Raw genomic sequence first — 5,618 nt, 5'->3', positions numbered from 1 at the left:
AGTCTAAATTATATTCAGACGAGGGAGGAATGCAGTCTGCAAGGGCTTTATTTTTAAAGATGGAAAATGAGCTGTCTAGACTAGGATTGAAGTGAGGTCTTTGCTTTGTGGAATCTATATTAGTTTCAGCATTGTCATTTGCATCAGGCATCTGTTTGGGTGCCACTGGTTCTTCTTTGTCCTCCATGTCCTGTGCTGCATGTAGTGGTGTTTTGTTCTCACCAGGCTTTCTCTCAGAATTCCCCTTTTCCTTCAACTCTGTGCTGTGATCGCAAGGCTGCATCGTGGTGTTATTTTTTGACCAGCTCCACGGATGGTTAATTTCAGTAGCCATGCTGAGTCTGGGCACTGGCACCATGGAGCATACCAAGTACTGGGACTCTGGACTGTTTATGTCTGTGGCTGCCAGTGCTGCCATGCGCAGTACTCTGACCTCTGGCTTACGGATAGCTTTTCTGCTTGGGAGGGTTTTCGTCTTTTTCTCACCTTTGCGCAAGAGCGATGCTTTCACCTCTGTGGCTGAACAGAGGGAGCTTTGCTCAAACTGCTCCTTCAGCTTGGACAGGACTGAGCTCCTGTTTACTATTTTTGGCAAGCTGCTGTTTGGCCCTTTCTTTTTCCAGCTGGGAATCTTCTCCTTGTCTTCTTTTTCTTCAGCAGCCAAAAATTTCTTCAAAATGTCCTTCACTGTGTTTTTCCCACTCACGCTGCCCCACCTGACCCTCTCACTGGGCACTGTGTCTTCACCCTCTTCTGCCACCTTTCCATCTCCTCTTCTCTCTAATTTGTTGCTAGCCCTGTTTACCCATGGCCTCTCTTTAATGACCAATTTACCAACTTCTCTTCTTTTTTTGACATAAGGCTCACGATTGTTGTTCAGAAATCTGGACCGCAGGAGCTGAAATCGGGTAGGGTAGCAGCTCCTGTTTGAGTCTGGAGACAACTGTTTGCAACTCACCTGGTTTTCTTTACCTTCCGCCCATTTTGTCCTCTTGCTTCTGAGCTGCGGGTCGCAGGCAGCAAGCTCAGTGACGTACAGCAGCAGGCTGCTGAGGACAGCAAAGGCCCCTTGCTCTGTCACCATCCTATTGAGCTTCTTCTTCAGCACCAAAGGGTCTATCAGCATCTTATCTCCACAAGAGTTAGTGCTTTTGGTGCTGCACAAGAGAAAACACGCATATTCTTTTCAAATCATCAACATTGCTGCTACCTCCTCATTTTGCTTTAGTGGCATGCTACCGTGCATAAAATGGAAAAAAATACTTAAACTTGTACATTCTCAAGAGAGTCATCATTAGTGGCCTGTTAAAAAGCATGCAGAGTGCTTTAGAAGCTTTGTGAGGCATCGTGTAGCAGGAGCGTGCAGAGCTTCACAGCCCCCATGGCACCACTGACAGCTCCCTCTGCACTTTGTGGCAAGTGGGAGCAACTCAAGGGAATGAGCAACAGTAGCTGGAGAGGCCACATCTCCTCTGTGCCCCCCCTTGCTCTAATTTGGTACCGCTGTGTCCAAATGCAAGGGCAACATCAAAGATATTTTTCACTCCTGCTAAGTAAAGTGTAGGTAAGGATAAATATATTGAGGACACAGTTAGCAGGAGAATGTGGTTCTGCCTTTGGGTTATAAAAACAGACTCTCAAAAGACTCAAACAATTGAAACAAAATCTCAAGGCTGGGAAGAATGAATGTTCTACTGATAGATTTTGCTACTGGTAGTGTTTAGAAGTAAGAATGTAAGTTTCCGAACAAAATAAATAAAAATTTAAAAAAACCCACATGATTTTCATTATTTTCTTTTTGATTGAATTCAGATGTACAAGTAGTTCAGAATTATGCTCCTAAATCTGCTTTCTGAAAGGGTACGGGCGCATGGGTCAGCACCACCTGACATAACAATAACCCTGACAATGTCACTTGACTGCAAGCCCCCTTAATCTGGAGCAAGAAGGCTGATATGTTGGACCTACACTTTAGATATTGAAGAATCAGGCTCTTGGACAGCTGGGGATTTAGGCAATGCTTTAATTGGTATGGATCAGTTACTAAATAAAATACTGAACTCAGCACAAAAGCTGGAGTGTGAAGTCAATAACAATAGATTGGGCTGGGAGGGGAGAAAGCAAGAGGTGTCAGCTTTCTAACACCAGAAAAGTCTGGAAGGTTACTCCATCGTGCAGTGAAATAGCTTCACGCACAGAATGCAGCCTGCATACCAGGAGGGTATTAATTTTTATAAGCAGATGCAGAATAAGAAATTCTTCAGATTAAACCCATGTGTAGAAAATGGAGAAAGGCTGTGGAGGCTCATCCACTGGGGAGTGTCTTCCCCAAAAGGGTGGGGAAGGCCCAGCTGTGCTCCAGCACCTGGCACCCCACAAAATCCAAAAGAAACTGGAACCAGCCCCCCCACTGCGACGTTGCAGGGGCTGTTTGCAAAGTGAGGGGCTGCTCCTCAACCGTTTGGGTGATGACATTTGGATTCCACTTGGCTGAGTTTCAAGTGCATGCACATATTGAAAATTACATCCCTCAGCAGCGGGATGAGGTTGCCATCTTGAATGGAAGAAGGTCTATTTATAATGACTTTGTAGATATTTTTAGGGGCCAAGAAAAGAAAAAAGCATGACAACTGGCATATGTCTAATGTAACAAACAATACTGCATTGGTTTTGATTGGGAAGAACTGCATTTCAACATAGCACAGGTGCTCTCTCCCACATGCACAATGTGGTAACATCTACCCTTTCCCTTACTGAATTAGCCAGAGGCTGAAGAAGCAAGGCTGCCATGTTACGCCAAGATTCCCATTTGTCACAACCATGAACGTTTCCAAAATCAAAAATTAAAAAATAAATAACAATTCAGGGTATAACTAAGGCTAAAAATATCCTAATTCACTCTTCCTACTAGAGCTGGTCTGTCAGGATTTTCACTGAGAGCTTGCCATGGCAGAAGATTGCTCCTCTCCTCCCTAAAAAGTGCCTAGTGTATTCAGAAGCACACACGGGGCCATCAGTCATTGTGATTTAGGCTCTCTGATGTCTCAGAACAGCAGCAGAACAGATGCCCTGCCTGCCTCTCCCTTCCATACTACTTCAGATACAATAAATGTTCACAGTAAAATATGGACTAGTCCTGTTTTCAGTGATGTCTGCATAGCAAAACTACTACTGATTGTGAAGGGAGGAAGATCAGATTCTCTTTACTGTGTGTATTAAGAGTAATTTATGACTTAAGAGCTATAAAATCCATACAACTTCATTAAAGTATATTACTTGTGAGCTCTGTTCAGGCTTTCCCTTTGATGATGCTGGTAAGATATAAATTAGTGTGTTCTTATATGATGCCTTCAGAAATGTAGAATTTATGGGAATACTGAAATGCCGTAAGTACCAAGACATGTTGCATGGGTCGAGTGTTTGATCTATATTCATCAGCAAGAAGCAGAAGCTGAACAAACAGCTATGGTACCTATTTAGGGTGCCTGTATTTCTTCCAGGGTGCCCTTACCTACAAACTGATCTTACAACCATGTAAATCTGAAATGCTTTCTGCATACAGACGGTGGTACAATGGAAGTATGCTGAGACCACCACAGAAAATGTGGGGTAATGATAAAACTGCATTGCCTCATTCTTTGGAGAGCAGCACGCTTCCCCGTCAGAGAGGGAGTGCAATGATGGAGGATTTCTCAGGTATACCAGTTTGGGAGTGTGACCATCATTTTCAATGGGCCAAGACATCATCCCTAGTATTTCTTCATCACCTTTTCTTATTTGCATCCTGATTTTCATTTACTGAGTGACCTATCAATGAAATATAATCTCCTGTAGATCAACTGCATATCGTCAGCTCTAGTCCCACCTACATCTGGAAAGAATGAGATAGGTACCCACTGTATGCAGGGGGATCTCTGAACCAGGAGAGCCTCTGACAAAGTCAACTCTGAGTGAATTATGTCACAGGACAAGCTGGCTGCACAGGCCCCTCTCTGAGGCTGGGAAATGGCCCGAGGAAGACTTCAGCCTCTCTTCTGGAGATTTTTGTTGTTCTTAAAGCACGTGATGCTGTCTTGACATACTGCCAGCTCCTGGAAGCACTGATGTAAGGATGTGGTTTTCGGTGTCTGGAGGACAGATCGCTTGGGCCTCTATAGGCGGCAAGGCCTTCTTCAAAAGTGTCCTGACTTCTTGGCCCGCAAGTAATTAAGATACATAAGACAGGCAATTTGCTTATTTATTTATAGGTTCTTTGGTGACACTTAGCACAGAAGTGCTGGAGTGGCAACAGCCTGAAATGTTAATGGGCCGCAGTGCAACCCTATCCCAGAGGCTGGCCCGTCCTGAGGAAACCTCTGCAGTGGACAATGCTGCGTGGTGGACAAGGGACAGCCAGCACTCTCCTCTGTCCCTGCCCACATCCCAGTGCCCCAGTCCACATTTCTCACTGTGTTAGGGCTCTGGGGGCTGCAGAAAATAGGGCGGTGGCATCCTGTAGTGCTTACTAAAAGCGTACAAGTGGCAGTAAGGCATAGGCCTTTTTAGTGTTCTCAATGAAACGGCGGCCATCACACCACTAGCCCCAGCAAGTGCAGAGATGGTGCTTTGTGAGTTCAGCCCATGTAAACCACCTTTTACATTAGATTCTCTTATTTGTCTCTAAAACAAAGTTTGGTCCCCATCAGCCTGGACATATGGTGAAGTGAGAAGAAAATAGTTGTTAGCACACTTCATCTTTTTGTGATTCTTTTTTTTAAAGTAAGAGGAAAGGACAAAGTGCTGGAGAAGATCCTACCTGACACAAGATATGTTGTCTCTTCTCTATTGCTGAATTTATTACAGCATCATAAACTGTATATACATATACAGTGTCATAAACTAAAAGGAATGTTTTTAGGAAGTCTTGGTATTCTCTTAAATCAAAAGCTACAAACAAAAATGGTCCTTTTTGTTTCACAAATCTCCAAAGCAAACAAGAAAGCACCTTGCAAAGCTGAGAAGAGAAAACATGCTAAAACAACAGTGTTTGAAGTAGCTCATAGTAAGGAAATCCTTTTCATATGGATATTGTAATGCAGGCTGCTATTCATAACAACACAGACCACCTGCTCTTGTTTCTGCCACATAACATCCCAGTGACAATCCCAGCAATTGCTTACATGGAAAAAGGAATAGGAAAGTACTTATGTATTTTTAGCTATCTTTTTAAAACACAGTTCAGCAGCTGGAGAAAGATAAAAGAAAACGACACCATGTAGTCAATCACTAACTGTGAAGATTAGAAAGGGTTATGCAGACCTCAGTTTCTGAACTTCTGAGGTAAAATATGAGGTTAAACACCAGGTACTAATTCCTTGCCTAATTCTTCCACAACATTTCACTAAGGATTCCAGATTTGTGCGCATGCTGCTGGTATATCAGAATCTCCTTCATCCAGTGCTACTGTTTACAGCTACATGTAGCTTTTAAATGAATCGTGGTTTTCTGGTTTTGTTAAGAAAGATAAAGAGAAAATGAAAAGGCAAGAGAAATAAGAAGAGAGAAAAAGGAAAACAAAGAAAAACAGAAAGGAAAAAATAGTGATGGGAGGAGAAGGGAAAAGGGAAGGGAAGGGAAGG

The sequence above is a fragment of the Numida meleagris genome, chromosome 1 (assembly GCF_002078875.1).
Source record: "Numida meleagris isolate 19003 breed g44 Domestic line chromosome 1, NumMel1.0, whole genome shotgun sequence".
NCBI classification, from domain to species: domain Eukaryota; kingdom Metazoa; phylum Chordata; class Aves; order Galliformes; family Numididae; genus Numida; species Numida meleagris.
The sequence above is the reverse complement of the archived record's forward strand: the minus strand, read 5'-3'. Positions refer to the sequence as shown.